The sequence below is a fragment of the Pseudopipra pipra genome, chromosome 6 (genome assembly GCF_036250125.1).
Source record: "Pseudopipra pipra isolate bDixPip1 chromosome 6, bDixPip1.hap1, whole genome shotgun sequence".
NCBI lineage: Eukaryota > Metazoa > Chordata > Aves > Passeriformes > Pipridae > Pseudopipra > Pseudopipra pipra.
In genome coordinates, this window is record NC_087554.1 from 58,229,781 (window position 1) to 58,251,542 (window position 21,762).

Here is a 21,762-nt window from a genome sequence, read left to right on the forward strand (position 1 = left end):
CACACTATGTGCTTGAGAGTGTTGTCCAAACACTTCTTAAACTCTGTCACACTTGGTGCTGTGACCACTGCCCTGGGGAGCCTGTTCCAGTGCTCAACCTGGGTAAAAAATCTTTTCCTGATATCCAGCCTAAATCTCCTCTGACACAGCTTCATGCTCTTTTCTCGAATCCTGCCACTGGTCATAAGAGTGAAGAGATCAGTGTCTGCCCCTCTGCTTCCCCTCATCAGGATGTTGAAGACCACAATGAGGTCTCCCCTCAGTGTCCTCACCTCCAGACCAAACAAACCAAGTGACCTCACTTATGACCGGACACCAACCTGATATTATATTATAATATATTATATTATTCCAAAGAGAGGAGTCTATTGGCAGATTTATCAGTGCCTTCTGGATCTGCATAGATCTATTTGATCTTGTAAAGGTGCACAAATGATTCAAACATTCATAGACTAGGGACTGTTGATGAGGCCTTCTTGCTTCAGCTTCCGGAATCATCGTGATCGCTAAGTATCAGCCTGATTTCAATCTCAGAGACGTCTGGTGGGAGATCAGAGCAGCAGGCTCTGAATGTCTGAGGAGACTCCTGAGGCTTCCTTTGCCTGTTGTGACACCAGACCACAGTGAGCAGGGCCAGGGTCACTGCAGTGATCCAACACGGCCACTGCTGCTGCAATGTAGAAAGGAACGTGGCTTCCTTCTTCCTCTCCTCCATCTCCTGCAGCAGACGGATCATCTCCTGACGCAGATGCACTTCACGCTCCAGCATGTCCTTGGCTGTAGCCACATCCATCTGGTGATCCTGCTTCAGGCCAGGCTGGAGGGCCAGCAGGAAAAGGAAGAGCATGGTTGCTGCAGACATGGTCCTGAGAAGGTGTGAGAAAGGGGGGTCATCAGGTCTGGGTGGGAGGGAATAGGGAGCTGAGGGCACCCAGCATGTCCCAAAGTCTCACTGGGCACCTGCCACCACTGGGAGTTACAAGTCTGTCTGCCCCCAGCCCTGAGGGCAGTACTGTGCCCTGCCTGGAGGGGCTCAGCTCTCTCTGTGGTTTAGAAACCCCTGTGGGCATCTGCCATCCCCCATCCAGCCCAGCCTTCTGCCTGCAAGTGTTACTTGCCATTTGTCCGAGTCTGACTGTGGTAGGGCTGGGGCTCTCTGTGGATGCCCCTAGTGACAGCTTGCACAGCTGCTTGTGCAACAAGCTGGTGATGGCCCCAGTGACAGCTCCCATTGTGACCCATCCTCCGTGATGTCACAGCCACCGGAGATTCATCCCCCAGCTGGGAGCCCAGTCCTGGGCATCATGACACCGAGTGCGAACCCACCCCAGGGTCTCCCTCCCCAAAGCTGGGACTGAAACAAAATGCCAGTTGTCTCCCTGGTGCAAGTGTAAAAGAACCACCACTAAACCATGTCCCCAAGTGCCACATCTGCATGTCTGTGTTAAGGAATGGATTCATTATGAAGAGCTGTGTCTGAGGAACAGCCACAAACAGCTTGAGAGCCTGTGGACAAAAATCGTGGACCAGACCAACAAAGGGCACTTTGTGTTTGGAGTCTGCTACAGGGGCCTGACCAGGGGAGGCCATTGGTGAGGCCTCTTGCTTCAGCTACAAAAGCATCATGTTCCCAAGCTCTTATCCTGATGAGGGCTTCAATCCCTTGAATTTTCTGCTGGGAGAGCAGCACAGCTGGCTGTGAGCAATCTGGGAGACTCCTGGAGAGTGTCAACAACAACGTCCTGGTCCAGGTATTGGACAAAGAGCCAGAGGAGAAGCGTTACTGGACCTGGTGCTCACATACACAAATAAACTCTTCAGAGAAGTTGAGACTGGAGCAGCCTGGGTTGTAGCAACCGTGCCCTGGGGGGAGTTTGTGATCTCAAGGAATGGGCCTAGTGAGGAGTAGATTCAGGACCCTGAACTTTGGAGGAAAATCTTCCAGCTGTTTAAAGAATCAGTGTATGAGCAGTGGGCAGGTGTAGTCTGCTTTGTAGCCCTGTGCTTCTGAGAAAGACTAAAGGCAGGATTTGAGTGGAATATGTGAGGTTTACTTCAGTGAAGCGTTCTTCCTTTTCAGGCTTCTTTTATACCTGCTACAGCAGTTCTGTTATTTGCTTTTTCTCCATATATGAGATTTGGATTGAACATAATCACTTTTCATAGATGTGGCAGACACCCCTGCTGCTTTTCAGCCTTTCTGATAAATCTGAAAGCAATATATCCTGCATGATATATGACTGTGTTGAAAACTGCTTAGTCTCCAAATGTCTATCCTATTAGTTTTTGGAATAACCCTGAGTGACAGTGCACTAATTTCATCTACAGCGAAATTTCGCAGATTATGAAGAAAAGGTAAGATGGATGAATTCTTCCTGAAAACCCTTGCTAAAATTATTACAGTGAACTAGATCTTTTCATAGGAAACCATTTTGTCTTCTTTTTTTTCCCAGAAGTCAGGAAATGTCCTTTCTTTCCATTCCCACCCTCAGTTTACCCCATTCTGTTGCTTTCCTGTAGTGCCCTCAAAAAATAACTTATTGCCTTTCTTTGTAGTTTTTGGATTAAAGACAGTTGGTGGAATGTAATTGTAATATCAGTTCAGATCCTGTTTGCTCTCAAATAACATATTCTTTACATAAGGAAAGTGATAGTAATAAACATGTAATGGATTCACTTTGCTTTATATTACAAATATCTTTTTAAAAAACATTTTGTGACTCTAGAATAATAACAATCACAGTTGGTGAAATGTCACTGATTAAATTTTAGTTCTATCAGCTTGTGGAAAGATCCCTTCACTAATTATATTGTTCCGGAAAGTACTTACTTAACATTTTTCTCAATGATTTTTTTTGAATTCTTTTCCTCCTCTTCCCTGTTGTATTATAAAAGAAACAGATGAGTAATTGTGTAATATAATTTTGATGAAATCATATTAAAGATAATAAGACATTTAGCAATATTTTTGCCATTTAATCTGTTGGATTTGCTTTTGTTCTCAAAGATTTCAAATTAAAAACAAACTCATGGCCAGTTCCCTGTGAAATTTTAGAGTAAAACGCACTCCTACACAAATTGACATAACGTCTGCTGTCACTTAATTAAAGATAATTATGCAATCTTCAGAATTCACAATGCAAGCTGCTGGTAAGCAGGACGATGGGCTTGCCCTTCTGCAGAGCACCCTCTGCACTACCCTGTTGAAACATTATCAGTGGCACCAAAAGCCTTCCATGATAGCTCTTCCTGCATGGATTTGTTTACAAGGAACATAGTCTGTAAACGCTCTTAGAGGTGAAAGACCTGAAAGAGAGAAGACATGAAGGAAGCAGTGTCCAGTACCAGAGAGAACTGATGAATTGCAGCAGCTCTGCAATCACCTTATGTTGACCCCAGTAAATGGTCACCAAGACTAATAGAAGGATGGAGCAAATAATCACAGAATCAGATAATGGGTTGGGTTGCAAGGGACCTTAAAGATCATCTAGTTACAACCCCCTGCTGTGGGCATGGACATCTTCCCCTAGACCAGGTTGCTCCAAGCCCCATCCAGACCAGCCTTGATGCACAAGGAGAAGCCAACTGAACAGGTTTTTTTCAGCCTGGAGAAAGGAGTGATCTAATTAATCTAATTCAAATATATCTATGAACACTCACTAGAAAACACACACAGACTTTCCATTCATGTGAACACTGAAAGGACAAGAAGCAACACAAACAAATTTCAGCAAGGAAAATTCCAATCAGATATAAAGAAAAAAATTCTTCACCACAGGACTGAACCAGCACTGTTACATACAGCCCAGAGGGGTTCTGAAACCTCAGCCTTTGGAGATACTCAGAATTTGACTGTGCTGGGCAACCTAATGTGACTACAGAGGACCCTCCTTTAAGCAGTGGAGTTGGACCAGATGACTTAAAAAAAAATTCCATTACTAACCTGATATGTAGAATAGCAGTGAGATCCCTACCACAAGGCACTGAGGACAACTTGTAAACCCAGAGAAGTACTTCAAAAATTTGAACCACTGGGAAAAAGAAAGCTTGAGGAAGAAAGTTGGCATACAGAGAGAACAAGATAAAAATGAAAGAATAAGATTAAAAAGAAAGAATAGTGGACCCTGTTAAAGGCATAGTCTGATTCTGGCAATAGCAGTTCTGATACCCCACTGACTAATTCAAACTATTTAGCCTTGATGAGGCAGTGACACTGGGTATAAAGCAGGAAGGAACCATCTCTTAAGGCACTGGAAACTCTCAGATTTCCTAGGACAATGTCAAATCAACAGCTACAGCCTCAATTCACAGTCTGAACAGTAAGTACAGCAATCCTATTTTACTGACCAGGTAGAGGGCATTGCTGCAGATTGCTTACACAGCAGCACCAAGGCAGTTTTTGATAGTTCTTCTCAAGTCAGATGGTTGAGCACAACATTACCCAAGTTACAGCAGTGAGCAAAAGGTATCAGCTGATGAAGTTCTAACATTTTAACCCAAATCTGTATCAACTGGAACAAGATGTCTCCATCTGACTATAGGTACTTCAAGCAAATCAGTAGGTACATCTGTTTCTTCACATACTCCACAAAATTTACATACTCTGCACCTGCATACTTCACAAAATTTAGATAATAGTTTGAAAATTTGCCCCATCTTATTCTTTCCACGTTAAACTGCTTATTGGATGAATTACACCCCAGATGTGTCTGACAAAGCCACTAGTTTGGGGAACTTAGCTTCTTGTTCACAATTTGAATGTTTGGATGTAATTTCTGGTTTATTTCCTGTATTTATGAAATATGTTTTTCAGGAAAAAGACCCACAGCAGAACCCTAAGTATTTTAGAATGACTTTAGAGGACTAGAGAAAAAGAAGTGTCTGGAAAGTTGATCAGTTTGAAAACAGATTAAGTTTCCACAGGCTATGAAATAGAAAAAGATGAAGACAGCATATTGGAAGCAGTCACTGGTGAGCTGCACTTGGCCAAAAGAGCACTTGAAGAAGTAGCAAGATGGGGAAAAAAGAGCCAGGTACTTTTTTTCTCTGTATTGTTATTACAGTGAATCATTAAGGTCTCTTAAGACACTCTCTAAAACTTTATTAAATAGTTTTTGGATGCTCTAGCTAATGCAAGTTGGCTCTCTGTTCAAATGATGGTAGCTTAAGGATTTTTTAAGAGACTTCTTCAGCAACCTGAAGGAATGAGTTTTGTCACAAAGAGAGATAGAATACATTGCAGAAGTACTGTTGGTAATAGAGGAGTCTGAAGAACTGTATTGTTCCTTTAAAAGGCAATCAGGAGTTGGTTTATTCAGAGTTTAAAAAAAAAAAAAGAACAAAGAACAGTTTTAGAGTTTTAATTAAAAACAATCTTGATCTTTTATTAAAAATCATTCTAGTAACAGTCTCATTGCTTTCATTTTTTTCTGGGAAAACTATTATTAGCACATTGCTGTGAAAGTAACCACAGTCAGTGGTTCACTACAGCATGCTGGCTTCTCAGAATATGGTATGAAGATTATGTGCTTTAATAGAAATGCATTGATTGTGTCAGATTTAAACATTAGATGCTTAGAGTAATTGCTGCAGTCACCTAAAGAACTAATCAGAACTTTCAGCTGTTGGGTTCTTTAGCATCAGAGCAACTAGGATGTCAGGAAATACATTCAGTAAAATCAGAATTGGGACGATATGGACAGTAGTTTCAAGTGATCAAAATGTGAGACCATATTTATGTCTGGCTCTGCTCTTATTTGCAATACACTGAATAGCACTCTTTCCCTTTGCTTTTGTATTTATTTATATGAAGACTGCAGGTGTTCAAAATATTTTGGACATTTTAAGCTAAAGACAAAACAGGTTCTTTTCCTCCAGAAGGCAGAGAGATGAACACAGAACCAAGGTTCAGTGAATAGGTACACTTTAGGAGTAGAATTATTGGAATATTTCTATAATTATGTTTATCTTAAATCTTCTTCTCACTGTTCTGCCACAGTTCTATCTTATATTTTTCCTATACAAACCACCATTGCTATGATAACTTTCTAACATTCATTCTTCTCACAACATATAGAGGGGTTAAAAATATCCTGTGAGTGTGGTCAAAGAAGTAAACCTAAATAAAATATATAATAAAATAAATAGATGTAGTTGTAGATCTGGTCAGAGGAAATGTTCTATGGGATAAAACATAGAGAAGGAAGAAACTCAAACCCAAGGAAATTAAATAATTATGCCACCTTTTTTTCCCTAAACTTTTCCTTCTGAATGACTGCCCAAGTCTAATTTTTGAGAGAGACATCAAACTGTGGGTACCAGAGATATGTTACACATCATTGTCTTCTCAAAGTCCAACAGCTTTCTTGAAAATTGCCAGGGAGTCAGTGAAGTTCATGCCTGTTGCTGTTGAATCTGAATAACTTACAGAAGAAGAAGGAGAAGGTATTCCAGAAGAACAGTTGCCAAGCTGGAAAAAAAAAGTCTTAAAAAATTCTTGAAATTCTTGATTTCATCCCAGATGCTCTTATTGTTTAAAGCTGGCAAAGAATATGCATAAACCCTAAACAGAGGAATTAATACCAGGAACTCTGAATTCTACCTACATTCTAAAACCAACTTTCTGCGTTATCCTTCACTGACCAGTTGTCTTGCAGAAATCCTACAGTTCTGCTGCACATCTATTTTAGACACTTATTTTAGGTAGACTTCATGCTGCTTTCAGTTCTGTGGTCTCTGTCTCAAATATTTGGACCAAATTAGGCACTTCTGGGGCCTCAAGAATATATGCCTTCAGTATCTGCAGTGGTGGTTAACATAAATCATAGTAAAGGAACTATTTGTTAACTTTCTTGTGTATTTTTGTGACAATTATTTTGATGCAGGGTAGTACAAGCAAGTGAATGTCATACTTCATGAGAGAACATAACATATGCTTGGTAAACTTTACAGCATATAACTTGTGAAGAAAGACGTATTTTTCTCATGCTAAAATTTAATGAATGGATAGCCTTTGGACTTCTAGCAGTTCATGGTAGACAGTAGCCCAGCTTAATTATTATTAGCCATTTATTATTAGCCATTTATTATTAGCTGCATTTTTTCCATGTGTGGAAAACAAAAAAATATCTTATTCAAAGCATATTACAAAATGAGAATATTTATTTTCCTTAGCCATTTAAAGTACAAAATGTGAGAGGGATGGTTGGTTGCTTGATAGCACTTCCAGAATTGCAATGCTAATCTCACCCAGATGTGGATTCACAGATTTATTTTGAAGTACACTCCTTTTACTTGCTTGGTCCCCTCATTGAGTTCTTACACTGCCATCCTTCCTTTAGGAGCCTGAATGTTAAAAAAAACAAGCAGTATTCCAAAAGAAGCCCTCCTCCTCTTGCCTATTTATTGGCATATTTTCATGACTGAACAAGTGGTAGAAGTGGTAGAAGAAGAAGAAATTATCACAAGTAACCAGTTGCTGGTCCAAAAACGGAGAAACACCTAGGTAAGTGTCTTTTGTTTTGTTCTTGCAGAACTATACTTAGAATTAGATATTAAAATATATTTGGAAGCAAGTAAAAAATACATACATATGTGTGTATGCATATTATGCTTAATTTTATGTTTCAAGCAGGCTTTTTGTTAAATTGGTTGCATCTTCAGGTGCAGGCGGATAATGATGATTGTAAGAGATGCAAAGTTGCTTTTCATGAGAGAAACCTAGGGATTACAAAGTATATGGAATATTTTAGGATCATTTTTAGGGTGGCAAGCAAAGACTCACAGTTTAGAAAGTCATTTAAACAAACCTGTATACAGATTAATATCTCATGTCCCAGTACATGGAAAGTATTTACCACAAGTTTTTCCAATTACAGTCTTGTAAATTGTCTACTCCACTTTTCACTGGATGGGAAATTGGAAGGAACTAAAATGAATTAAAAATCAAAAGGAGTGAAAGTTGTAGTCAGGAGATAATGAGGTCTATTACATGTAGATCTAATACATGTATTTTTTCTTCCCAAAAATGTAACTGAAAAAATAATAGTCCAGCCCTACTTCATGCTACATCATGGTAAAACAGTCTGTTTCCCCACAGCTATGTATTGTGACCTCTAGGGAAAACTACTTTTTGCTACCTTTGGACCACCTTCAAATTGACATGTTTCAGGTTATTATATCTTAGAAGTGTATTCCAGCTCTGGAAAATACGTTTAATCAAGGTTGTTTCACTAATGGAAGTAGAGTTGTGCATAGCAGTGCTCTTGAGGCACTCACCCTGTGACACAAATGGGTCCTGGCAAGTAGGTGCAGTCAAGGGAAAAGATAGTTGGCACTGCTGGGGCTGCTCTTGGTGGCCCTCAAGCATTCCAGGGATGGGTTTAGTTTCCCTGAAACACAGAACTAGTCTACAAGCAGCCTTCAAATCAAAACCTCTTATGGTAATACAAAACCTCTGCTGTTTTGGTGGGCTCAGAAAACTGGCTTCAGGACATTTAGGTGCTGGGAACCTGAATATGCTGTTTGTCTTTGCTCTTCTTTGGTTAATCTTGGCACAGAATGCAAGTAAAGCCTAGTCAATGGAGTCTTGGGATGATTCTGGATTTTGGATGCTAGTTTTCTTGACACTTAATCCCATATGGAAGTAGTGATCCTGTCCCTGGTGAATTTAACGGCAAGACTTCCACTGACTTCAACAAGGACAGAACTTCTCAGAGAGACCATGCCCTTCCACCAGTAACAGCATCATGAAGCTAGGAATTTGGAGACATAGGTAGAAAGGAGGTTACTTTCCCAGAAAAAATAACTGAAATAGTTTTGAAAATGATTTTTCCAACACTAATAAAGAAAATGTAATAGACCATTTTATGCTCCTGTCCTTAGGCTGTGCCTTATACCATGATCAATATAAAAGAAAATGATGTTTCCTTGATTACTCATTCAAGCAGAAAATGAGTCCTTTTACCTGAAAATTTTGGAGTTTCCTGAGTAATTGGATAGCCTTTGTACATCTTCAATTTTTGATGTTATTGGGTAGTTTATGGTATTTACTAAGATGTTTTAGTCTAATCATTTTTTTGACAGGTTAAAATATCACTATTACAGTGGGAACATTCTCTTGACAGAGGAGATCATTTAACAAATTAGATGCTGAATACAATTTTCTGGTCAGCAATGCCGAATATACAATGCATGTGCAAAAAATAGTTTAAATATCAACTAGAAGCTACTTATGTAAATTACACAAAAGAATCCTGCATTGTGCTGGCTTTCCCTTTCTTCCAAGACTGCAGAAGACACTGGCAGAAATAATTTGAACATTGCAAATAAATTATATAGAAATCTGTCTGCTCCAGAATTACAGGCTCTCCTTTCAGTGCTGAGCACACTTAAAAAAAAATAGAGTTTAAGATTTGAAGGAGAGTGGATTAACCAGCAGTATTCACTCAATTCTCTCTGGTTCTTATAAAGTAGTCATCAGCCTTGAGGGGCATCTACCAAAGACAGGCTGATATCTTCCAAAGCATTCACAGGGAAGTTCTGCCAACTTGGCTTGCAAAAGCGTCCCTGAGGCACATCAGCTCTGGTGTGGGTCCTTGTTTGGATTTGTGACTAGTGCACAGCAACAGCAGCAATTCGGCAGGTGACAAAGATCTCCCAGTTCTTGCACCTGCTGAAGTTTCAGTAGAGTTGTGGTTTAACTCCAGCCAGCACATCGCCACACAGCCACTTGCTCGCTCATTCCCCCTCAGTGGGATGGGGAGAGAATCGGAACACATCCTCATTACCCACCATCCCCCTTCCCATTCCTTGATACAATACAGAAAAAACATTCCTTTAGTCTATGGACCACCCCTGCCAAATGTCTGTCAAATATCTATAAATGTCCACAAAATGCCCAATCAGTTCAATCATTAGTCCATGATTTTGTGCTCCATCTGATATGGTGGCCACTCAGGACAGTGCTGTGTTGTGTGGAGTTACTGGGCACCAAAGCCAGCTCAGGTCAGATCACTGCTTCTAATAGTTCCTGCTATACTAATTCCTTAACATGCAACCCAAGTCCTAGGTTAAACAATTTAAAGACATTTCCACTACAATCTCCACCCCTGGTCCCTTTGAGACAGATTATACGGTTTAACATTGCAATGAATTCCTCCCCTTGCCCCTGTTCTAACTTGGATTTATCCACAGGGTTGTATCTGCTCCAAAGGGGGCCTTATCCATGAGCCACAGTCTCTCCAGGGCTGTAACTGCTGCAGCATGGCCTTACCCACAGCCACAATGCCTTCAGAAATGAACCTGCTCCAGCATGGCCTTGCCCTGCCTGCAGTCCCTCCAGGGATGGACCTGCTCTGTCTGGTGTTTATCCATGGACACACATTTTGAGGTGCTCCAGCATGGCCTCATGCACAGCCACTGATGCCTCAAGGTGTACCTTCTCCACGGTGGATGCATCCTTGGCCCACAGTCCCTTCACAGCACCAGCTGCTGCAGTGCAGACATAACAACGGCCACAGGTGCTTGGACACGTTCCTGCTCTGGCAAGGGCTTATCCATGGCCATGAACATTTTGGGGTGTCCTGCTCCCATGGGCACTCATCCCCAGGTCACCATCCCTTTGACTTGAATGCACACTGGAATTCCAGCCTGCCCGGTGCAGCACAGGAACAGCAGTGCTGCCCCTGCCAGCCCAGTGCACTGCCATGGCCGTTCCCAGAACGTTCCCAGGCACGGCAGGGTGAGGCTGTTGGCAGCACAGCACTACAGCAGCAGCAAAAAGCAGCCACTAACAAGCACCAGACTCTCATATATGGTGTCAGGCAAGCAAGACCCATGGCAAGCACAGGAGGTGCCAATTAATAGCTAAACAGCCCTGACAGCTATAAATTCAATTTAGCACATTCCAATCAAATCTATAATTATTTTAAACCCTTCGAGGCTCCCATTGGGTGCCAAAAAGGTCTGTCGTGGTTTAACCCTAGATGGAAACCAATCACAACTCAGCCTGTTGCTCTCTCTCCCCCTGTGGGATGGGGGAGAGAATCAGAAGGGTAAAAGTGATAAAACTCGTGGGTTGAGATAAAGACAGTTTAATAGGGAAAGCAAAAGCCAGGCATGCAAGCAAAGCTAAATATTGAGCACAGAGGCAAAACTAAAATGGAATAAAGCACTTCTCATGTTCGCCTCTCAGCAACTGGCTAAGTGCCATGATCTTCCAACAGACACATTGTTTGCTAAAGGAGAAGTCAGCATGGTAAATATGCAACAGCTCACAGACTACTGTTATTTCTAGATTTTATTTGTGGTCCTGTGAGATTAGTGACTTTCACTTAGTCAGAGATGTAGAGGCAGCTGCAGTTTCTCTTCAATTCTATAACCTGAAACATGCTGCAGAGTATAAGAGAGAATAGTTTCCTGAAGCCTCCTTCTTCCCTATAAATCTACTTCAGTTGTGCTAAATGCTGTGACTATATATTTCCAATAGTTAAAGGACCTAGTGTGTCCAAGTTTAACTTCTCAAAAAAACTACTGAGTGCTTGTAAACACTGATCCTAGCTCAGTTCAGTTACGTGCTGCCCCTCTAGTGTCATCCTATGAGAGATGTGATGAGAAACTGATGTGGAAGGTCGTGGAATGCAGATTTTGGCATGCCTTTTCCTTCTTGCCAGGAAGATAAAACTTCTTCTTTGGTCTCATCTTACATGGACCACCCTTGTGGGAATTGGTTGAAACTGTTGAAACTTTCTTCTACTTGGTGGTGGACTCTGCAATTGCATGAGATCATTGTTTGTCAGTGAGGTAAGGTAGTGGAGTGTGCTGTGCAGCAGCCCAAAGGCCTTCTCTAAAATTAAACAAGCTGGCACTGTATGGTAAATTCTAAGTATGTTTGAAGAGCAAATGGCTGTGGGGCTCTTTTAAGTGTGCTTAGTGCCCACTAGATTGAAATGTTACCAGAAACAATTTAAAATCCATATATATATATATGTATATAACTACCTTTGGAATAAATTTGAGGATGCTACAGGTAGGGGTGGGAGAGGCAGGAGAAGTAAAGACAGTTTTATTTTCTAGTTGCCTTTCATTCTTATATTTCTCCCCGATCCATTTCTGATATTTTACTTTCTTCTTCAGGCATTGGACTCAGGTATTGTCTTCTTGGCAATTTCCCAATTAGCCCTAGACTGGATGTGTTTTTATATCTTGTTTCTCTAGACTTTTTCTTCCTATATGTACACTTCTGGTTTTGCTTTTTGTTTGCTCTTTTGTGCTTTTTTTTTCTCTGAATCTTTCAAAAGAGATATATTAGCCAGATGATTTTAGTTTGCATGTTACAAAGATTTCATCTGTATGGAATAATTGAATAGAGTCGTTATTTTATGTGTAAAATTTGTTCAGGAATGGAATTCTATTGAGAGGCCTGTTCTATTCCTTCCTAATTCCTACCATCATTATTACTACATCTCTTCACAATGCTGCCCAGGCAGAGTTTGACAAAATAGGAAATTAATTAGTGAAAAGTCTCTCATGTTCATGATTTTTTTGACTGTTCAAGATAAAATAGCTTTGAGAGATAAATAAGAATTATGTTTGCACTCAACTACAGCCATTGTGTTTAGTCTCTGACACCTTTTTTATTACATTCGTGACTGATGCAGCAAAAGTAAATGACTGCAGTCTCTGCTGTGTTCAATATTCACAATCCTGTGGATTCTGTGAATGTCCTTTTCTGACTTTCTTCCTGCCTCCTGGTTTCATGTGAGGATCCCTCAGAGTTTCGCCCTTCATCTCGTAGATGAGGAAAGTGACACAGAGAGATTAAGGTTAAAATGTCAGGTTTCTCTCAATTTTAGGCGTTGATTTCATGTGTCCAGGTCCTGATCCTTTCAAGTGCACTCTGCATTATTGGACTTTCAGATAGAAGCTGCCCTTTGAAAACTAACCATTGTTGCTTCTTGCTTTCCACATCCTTCTTGTTAAAAATCTCTATAAACTGAAGGGTGTTCTAGTTGCTTTCCATTCTAGCAGAAAGTGGGAACAATGATGTGCCTCTTTGTTTAACAATAATTGGAACATGGGAAGCTACTTCAGAGACCACTCTGAATGCAAGCACAAGCTGGAAGTGTTGATCTCCTTGTAGGTGGGTGTGTGATTAAAATAAGCAAGGAAAGAGGGAATTAAAAAGAGGAGTGCTTCTAGTATGAGCCTGAGAGGAAAAAAAATTGCTTGGAGCTTTTTGTGCAAAATATTTCTGGAAGAAAAAAATGAACTTCTGAATGATTGCTACTACCCTGACCAGAGAAGAAGTGATTTACCTGTATTTTGCAAATAATACAATAATCTCTGAGAGAGAGATGATTGCAGACCTTACATGGTATAAAAACATGGGCTTAGAAGAGAGCTCGACCATAAACACTCACAACAAAATGGTTTAATGAGCACTTGGATTAAAAACATTAGGTGCATGGTAGTTTGGAAGTCCTACAACTGAGCTCACCAGGACAGTCTTCACTTACGTGCTGTATATCTTCTGTATTTAACTTCCTAATGCTGCAGTGGGCCACGTAGTCCCCTCCCTGAACTGTGCTCCAGGAATGAATACAGGTGGAGTGCTGAAAGATGCAGTGCCCTTGAGTGCCTGGCCTCATAATTTATTGAGTTAACATGCTAAAGCATAAAAACCAAGCTCCTTCTGGAAAAAAAACAAAAAAGGATAAATCAGTCAAGACAAATGACTCTGAACACTGTTTTTTATTACACCAATGCATTATAAAGCACTAGGTGATGCTTTAAAATTGAGTGTTTCAGGTGCTTATCTGGTGCTGCTCTTTCCCCATTGGGAATCTAGGTCTGGCTCTTCCAGTTTTGAGAAACCAGGCAACAGGCAGCAAAGATTTCAACACAGCAAGTGTGCAGCCACAGCCAGTCACCCAGGTGATTATTCTTGTTGATCTCCTCAACTGGATAGCCAGATTCTTTGAGATTATAGCTTCTTTGGTTTTTTTTCTTGAAGATTTATTTTTTCAACAGTTCAAGCAAGTCAGACTCTGCTACTCCCCTTGCCCCATTATGTTTGCTTTAGCAAGGTAATAGGTGAAAAGAACGTGTTCTATGCTAATACAGTGGCAGCATATTTCCTCTAAACTTCTATTACATTTAAAGCCTATTTGCATTTAAGACTTTGCCTAAATTCCTAGTGATTCTGGACGAAGGGCAAACCTGTTTAGTCAAGGAATACACTGTCTCCCAAGAGTTATCCTGGTTGAAAATCTGGAGCTGTTCTCCTAGGAGGATGCAGAAGTCGTGTCCCTACTGTAGGAATTTAACCGCTTCCAAAACATTCTGTCTTTGTATCAGAGAACCTCAGCTCTAAAACATCTCAGTAGACCAGCCATGTACACAAGAGGCTCCTTTGAATAGGAGGCTTACATTTCATTATTGCATTTATTATGGAGAACTGTTTTAGGTTAGAATCCTTCTGTTTGTTGGTTTCCTTGAGAAAGTGATAGGTTTTTTTGGGTTTTGGTAAATTTTAATCTGGATCCCTTCTCTGTGCTATGAGGCAATGAGAACAGAAGGAGGAAGGCACTTCTTTGGGGAGGTTGTATGCTGGTCATGGATCAGCTGGATAGAAAAATAGGAAAGTGATATGGTTTGAGAAGAGGGAGAAGGCTGGTACAGAGTGAAACTGAAGTGAAGCGAATACAGGAATTTGTGCTGTGGGAGATCAAGTCACCAGCACAGTGTGGCAACAGGGCCTTTCAAGATCCAGAGAATAGAATGATAGAATAGTTTGGGTTAGAAAGAACATTTAAAGGATATCTAGTCCACCTCTCCTGCAATGAATACCCTAATGTTGTTTTTGTGACACCTGGTGCTGGCTCCTGCCACCCATCATCCTATTCTCTTATTTGTAGCTTTACTTCCATGGGTGCAAAGGAGGATTTTCTTGGAGGGCAAGGGAAAGAGGGGTTCCCAGTGGTTCTTAATGAGTTTGGGCAGGGTATTGACTCCTCCACAGTTTGGGATGATGGAGGAAGAGGGGTGTCTGCAGAACCTGTGGCCTATAATTTTATCCAGTCAGTGCCTCAGCTGCAGCTAGAAATTTTCCTTGCAAGAATAAAGGAACTGATCTAACAGTCTCCAGTCAAAGGAGCAGTCTTTCCTCACCTATTCCTGCTTGTGCAGCCTTGCGTTTCTCTTGGTTTGCCATTTGTCTGACCTCTCAATGAGCAGATTCTTCTTCTTAGCTGAGCATGGAGATGAAAAAGAAAGAAAGAAAAAAAACCCCACGCCTCTTTCCCTCCTTCTTCTTTGCTGGGATAGCTTCCTGTGAAGTTCCCAAGCTGCAGTGACTTCTCCTGGGTCAGGTGAGCTCCAGAACCAGCATAAGGGGAAGGGAGGGAGTGCATGGTCCTGAGAAGGCAGGACAGAGAGGGACAATGCTGCTGGTGATGGCAGTGAGCTGTCAGACAAGAGGAGATGCCCAATCCGACCTCAGCCAGTAGCTGCTCCCACTGAAGACTGATTGTTTTTGAGGGAAAGTTGAACTAAACTTGTTGCAAAATGAGATCTGATTTAGAAAACTGTAAATTAAAAAGATATGTGGGTAGAGTCACCAGTTTCTTTATCTACCTCTTTGTGGTGACATTGAAAAGAGATACAGGAGTTTCACTACCATGCTCTTTGAGGTGGCAAGTTATTGTTAAGTGTCTGCATTGATCAAAGAATATATATTTATTTCCTGGAGAGCAAGAAACAAACTGCTTCTGAATGATCTCTCCACAGATGTGTACCAGCAAGAAAGAGCTCATGCTATGGAAAGGGCTTTGTTTCTATCATCTCCAGAGGCCAACTTCCCTGGAAGCAGAAAGGCTGGAGAAACAGAGTCTGGTTTTGGTTTGGAAGGAATGGGGTGGCCTCCTTCATAACAGCAGCCAGTAAGCTAGGACCTCAGAAGAAAAATTATATTTATTTATAATAGCTTAATTGCTACTTCAGGACATATGTGTCCTAACAGGTTCTACTCCAGTAGCTTATTCAAGGCCAAGAGGTCCAAGGGAAGATAGAGGAGTCTGCTGTAAAACCATGAGCCATGGCTGGGAGCTGTATATGGAAAGAGCTAAATGAGGACAGAAGGGAGTTTGAACTGTGGCAGTAGGGGAAATCCTTTGAACCCGACAGACCAAATCTCCTGTTTAGTAATATCCTATACTGCATGTGTGATATGGAGACTGCTGTTTTTCTCATGTATGATTTATACAGAAGTTTCAGATCCCTGTTGAGTCTCTGAAAAAACAGGTCTTCTACATTTAAAAACTTAAATTCAAAATGACCTATGTTGAACCTGTACTGGATGAGGTAAATTGGAGGAAGAGAGAATTCTCTCTTGCACAGAATCGAGAAACACAAGTTCCGTATTCTCAGCCATTGACTTTCAGCCTTTGACTTCAGTTGTCTGCTGCCAAGATTGCAACTAATTGAAAAGAGAATAAAATATGACAGCAATCTTGAATCCAATTGTATGTTGCAATAGTTTAATATTAAAGAATTTAAAACTTTAGATAGTTGTTTTCTTCTGTGTGGTGCTGGGGTGGAAGACCTGTGGTAGCAAAGCAAGGTATTCACCCACTGGATAGTCACAGATGAGAATATACCTTTGACTAAGATAACACAGGGGTGAGTAGTTTCCTTCAAATTCTGTTAGGCATAGTTGTGTTATTTATTTCTACAAATTTAATATTGAATCCTTCTTTCCCTTAAAATCTACATCTTTTTATGGATATGTGAGATAAATATGTAGGGTTTTTTACAGCTATCTGTGAATGTCCTTAAGGAGAATGCTACAGCAGTTCAATAATAAGTATGTAAAAACATGTAACCACTGATGAACATTGTCCAGAAGGATTCCTTCTGCAGTTCTGTCTTGACCTTTTTCTTCACTCCTCCTTCAGTGTGATCCTTTTACTGTAACACCTCTAAAGCTTGTGGGTGGTGGACAAAATGTTCTTTGTTAGGTGAATCCTCAAGTCAAGCCACTCTTCAAATTGCTTTTATAGCGTGAATGTGCTAGAAAGCCAAATCATGACTGTGAGACGGGGTGCTAAATATAGTGGGAGTGCTGAGAAGTTGGGGCTTTACTTGGGAAGTTTATGGACAGTACACACCACTGTGAATCCTGTGGCCTCGGGAGCTGCTCAGCCTTGAGTAATTTTAGGTGATAATGATGTAAATAACTCTTTGAGTCTGGAACAAAACAGTTATCAGGGATGGGCCTGCATTATCAAGTAGGTAAATCTACACATTTTATTCACTACACCACCTTTGCTTAAAGGAACTGCTTTTTCAGTCTATTGGCACTAATGTATTCTCCTTCATGCATTTGCACACACAAGGGAGTGTAACAGCCTGAGATACATTTGATTTGGATCGTTTTTGTTCTTGTGTATTGTCTCAAGGCTCCTTGTAGCTGCTTCCCATGCCTGCTAGGCAGGTGCTGCTCCACTTACAAACTGCTGTAGCTCAGAGTCTAAAAATCCCTTTCTATGTGTGGAAACTCCTGTCTTGACACTCACCCCCCCAAAAAAACCTCTGAGGAAAATACATTAAAAGCCTTAATTTTATACTGTTTTAAGAAATATTAATTTACATTATATATATAAAAGAGAGAGAAGAGAACCTGACTTATTTTTCTTTGTCTACTGCCAACCTGTCCCTGATCATTTATCTGGTTTCTCTTTATTCCATCTGGTTATCTAACACATAAAATCCTTAATATAACCTTAATTAGCCTTGACTGAAGGGTTTTTTGTTTATATTACCCAAAGTAGCTGTGGCTCCTAACTGAGAGAAGATCCAAATGGAGAGGAAAGATACAATACACAGGTAACTAATTCATGCTGCTCCCAATGCTCATTTGGTATCCAGGTATTTAGAGTAAGGGATTTACAGGACCAGGGCCTGGTACAGGTTGTTTAGGGGCTATGCCAGGATGTGAGGGGAAAGCAGCCTTTATATGTGCAAAAAACTAAGGTGCACTTCTATGGTATTTAGCAAAAAATACTATCTACCCCTTTAGCACTGAGGATGGTAGGGAACATGATCTCACCCTTGCACAGTGTTAAAGGATTGTCACAGATGTAAATAGGATTGGATAGACACAGATCACACTCCGTATAACAACTAATCATCAAAAGCCATTTCCTGTAGCTTGGAAAAGGCTTTATCTGTTAAAACAAAAGAAATTCAAATTAAAAGCAGCTGTGTTTGTACCTGCAAAATAGTAATGAGAGGAGGTGAGAGGGCTCAAGGAAAAGCACAGAGAAACAAGGTAGAAGGGCATATCTGATACTGAGAAAAGTTACATTAGCATAAAATAATTATAGGGAGGGCTGTCTGAGTGGGCAGTAATATTACCTTGGTCTGGTCCTGGCTATGCTTGCACAGAAGCTGTTGATAGCAAAGGGGGCAGAGCTATTTCAGCTGCTAATTCCAACAAGTGGTTTCAGAAACTTGTGTAGACTTTGAGGTATTTTGGGGTCAAAATTCCAATGATGAATACCATGAGGCTTTTTCCAAGCAAATTATTAAGCATGTCAGCTTCCCTAGAGTAAATGAGATTTATGCTCTGCAACTAATCAAGCCTTTTCAAAGCAATCCCAATGTATAATTGAGAACTGGACCTTCCCTGTCTTCAATTTTTAGGTTTTTTGGGGGTTTTTTTGGTTTTGGTTTTGGTTTTGTGTGGGTTTTTTGATAAACGTTAACACACTATGCTGGTTTTGGCTGAGGTAGAGTTACTTTTCTTCATAGTAGCTAGCATGGACTATGTTTTGGATTTGTGCTGGAAACAGGGTTGATAATTCAGGGATGTTTTAGTTGTTGTTCAGAAGAGGGTTTTTTGTTGCACAGCATCAAGGCCTTTCCTGCTTCTTGGTCCACCAGTGAGTGCCCTGGAGGTGCAGGAGAAGCTGGGAGGGAGACATAGCAGGGACAGCTGACCTCAAGTGACCGAGGGGATATTCCATACCATATGGGGTCCTGCTCAGCAAATAAAGCTGGGGAAGAAGAAGGAAAGAGGGGATGTTTGGAGTGATGCATTTGTCTTCCCCAGTCACCATTACACATGATAAACAGCTGCTTGCCCATGGGAAGTGGTGAATGAATGCTTTGTTTTGCTTTGCTTGTGTGTGTGGGTTTTGCTTTCCCTATTAAACTGCCTTTAACTCAACCCACGAGTTTTATCACTTTTACCCTTCTGATTCTCTTCCCCCATCCCACCTGGAGGCAGTGAGTGAGCACCTGTCAGAGACTGAAATGTTTGATGATTTATGCATTCTAGGAGACTTTTGCAGGCTTTTGACTTGCATTATACCTCTGCTGAGCAATCCGGCCCCTCCCTCCCTCCAGTGCTGAAGGTGTGAAGCCCTGCAAAGGCAAGAGCTGAGCTTGCAGGCTTGATGAGCAATTGAAGGGGCAGGACCTCTGATGGCCCATAGGAGCCCATCCCCCCCTCTGGCAGTCGGGAAAAGGGCGGGAACCGGGGCAGACTCAGCAGCTTTTGCTCAGGGCCCAGGGGGAGATCGGAGGCTCGAGGCATGGCCCGTGACACTGGATATAATAATAATTCATAACTTCTTGGAGCGTGGGGGCTTCCCTCCTTCACCTCCGGCGGATCAAGGCCACCACTTCAAGTGACAGACACGGAAGCTGCAGCTACCAAGTTTCATCGCTGGACCCCGTGAGCGGTGACTATAGACATCTGTCCATTCTCAGCTTTTTCTCTTACTCTCCCTTGCTCTTATCCTGCCTTTCTCTCCCCTATGCATTTTCTTCCCTCCCCCCCCCCCAAAGGTTTTCTCTGTGTCACACTGTGGTATGACAGCACCCAAACTGCTAGCATGCCTGTTGATGCAAAATTGTTAAAACAAATCTTGTCAATATGTGTTTTCAGACACTGGTTATTTAGTGTCGTTTCGCTTTAATCCACCCCAGAGGAATTATTGATAAAACCTGGGTTACCCCCCCCTCTTTTCCTGGGGCGGGTCGTAAAGGCACCTGAGTGGTGTTAGTTGCTGGGTGGGGTTAAACCACGACAGTGGTTTTTGATGCCCAGCATGGGGACTGAAGGGTTTAAGGTAATGACAGATTTGATTGGAATATGCTAAATTGAATTTATAGCTGTCAGGGCTGTTTAGCTATTAATTGGCACCTCCTGTGCTTGCCATGGATCTCGCTTGCCTGACCATATATGAGAGTCTGGTGCTTGTTAGTGGCTGGTTTTTGCTGCTGCTGTAGTGCTGTGCTGCCAACAGCCTCACCCTGCCGTGCCTGGGAACATTCTGGGAACATTCTGGGAACGGCCATGGCAGTGCACTGGGCTGGCAGGGGCAGCACTGCTGTTCCTGTACTGCACCGGGCAGGCTGGAATTCCAGTGTGCATTCAAGTCAAAGGGATGGTGACCTGGGGATGAGTGCCCATGGGAGCAGGACATCCCAAAATGTTCGTGGCCATGGATAAGCCCTTGCCAGAGCAGGAACGTGTCCAAGCACCTGTGGCCATTGTTATGTCTGCACTGCAGCAGCTGGTGCTGTGAAGGGACTGTGGGCCAAGGATGCATCCACCGTGGAGAAGGTACACCTTGAGGCATCAGTGGCTGTGCATGAGGCCATGCTGGAGCACCTCAAAATGTGTGTCCATGGATAAACACCAGACAGAGCAGGTCCATCCCTGGAGGGACTGCAGGCAGGGCAAGGCCGTGCTGGAGCAGGTTCACTTCTGAAGGGACTGTGGCTGTGGGTAAGGCCATGCTGCAGCAGTTACAGCCCTGGAGAGACTGTGGCTCATGGATAAGGCCTCCTTTGGAGCAGATACAACCCTGTGGATAAATCCAAGTTGGAACAGGGGCAAGGGGAGGAATTAATTGCGATGTTAAACCGTATAATCTGTCTCACCAGGGGTGGAGATTGTAATGGAAATGTCTTTAAATTGTTTAACCTGGGACTTGGGTTGCATGTTAAGGAATTAGTATAGCAGGAACTACCAGAAGCAGTGATCTGACCTGAGCTGGCTTTGGTGCCCAGTAACTCCACACAACACAGCACTGTCCTGAGCGGCCACCATATCAGATGGAACACAAAATCATGGACTAAATGAACTCACTGGGCATTTTGTGGACATTTGTGAACATATACGGCCATTTTGCGGGGGTGGTCCATAGACTAAGGGAATGCCATCTCTGCATTGTATCAAAGGATGGGAAGGGGGCGATGGGTAATGGGGATGTGTTGGGTAGTGTGGGACCTGAGCATGATGTAAATTGTATGGAATAAGAAGTGGAGAATGTGCTGGTTTGGGCTGCAGTGGAGTTAATTTTCTTCATAGTAGCTGGTATGGGGCTGTGTTTTGGATTTGTGCTGGAAACAGTGTTGATAACTCAGGGATGTTCTTATTATTGCTGAAAAACACACAGAGTCCAAGTTTCTCAACACCCCACCAGCAAGGAGACTGGAGGTGCCCAATAAATTGGGAGGGGACACAGCCAGGATAGCTGACCCCAACTCACCCATGGGATATCCTATATCATATGGCATCATGCTTATATAAACCTGAGGGAAGAAGAAGGGGGGACATTCAGAGTGATGGTGTTTGTCTTCACCAGTCACTGGTAAACATGATGTATCCCTCCTTTCCTGCCTGCCAATGGGAAGCAGTGAATGAATTCCTTGTGTTGTTTTGTTTGTGTGGGTGACTTTTGCTTC

General features: G+C 41.9%; 1 long non-coding RNA gene across 1 annotated transcript; it reads right to left on the reverse strand.

Annotated features, from left to right (window-relative positions):
• Nucleotides 1–323: 323 nt before the first annotated feature.
• LOC135416337 (uncharacterized) lies at nucleotides 324–1,226 on the reverse strand. The gene is made up of 2 exons (XR_010431548.1): nucleotides 1,119–1,226; nucleotides 324–866 (listed from the first exon to the last, which is right to left on the reverse strand). It is a non-coding gene; the product is annotated as an uncharacterized LOC135416337 (long non-coding RNA).
• Between the last annotated feature and the right edge of the window lie 20,536 nt (nucleotides 1,227–21,762).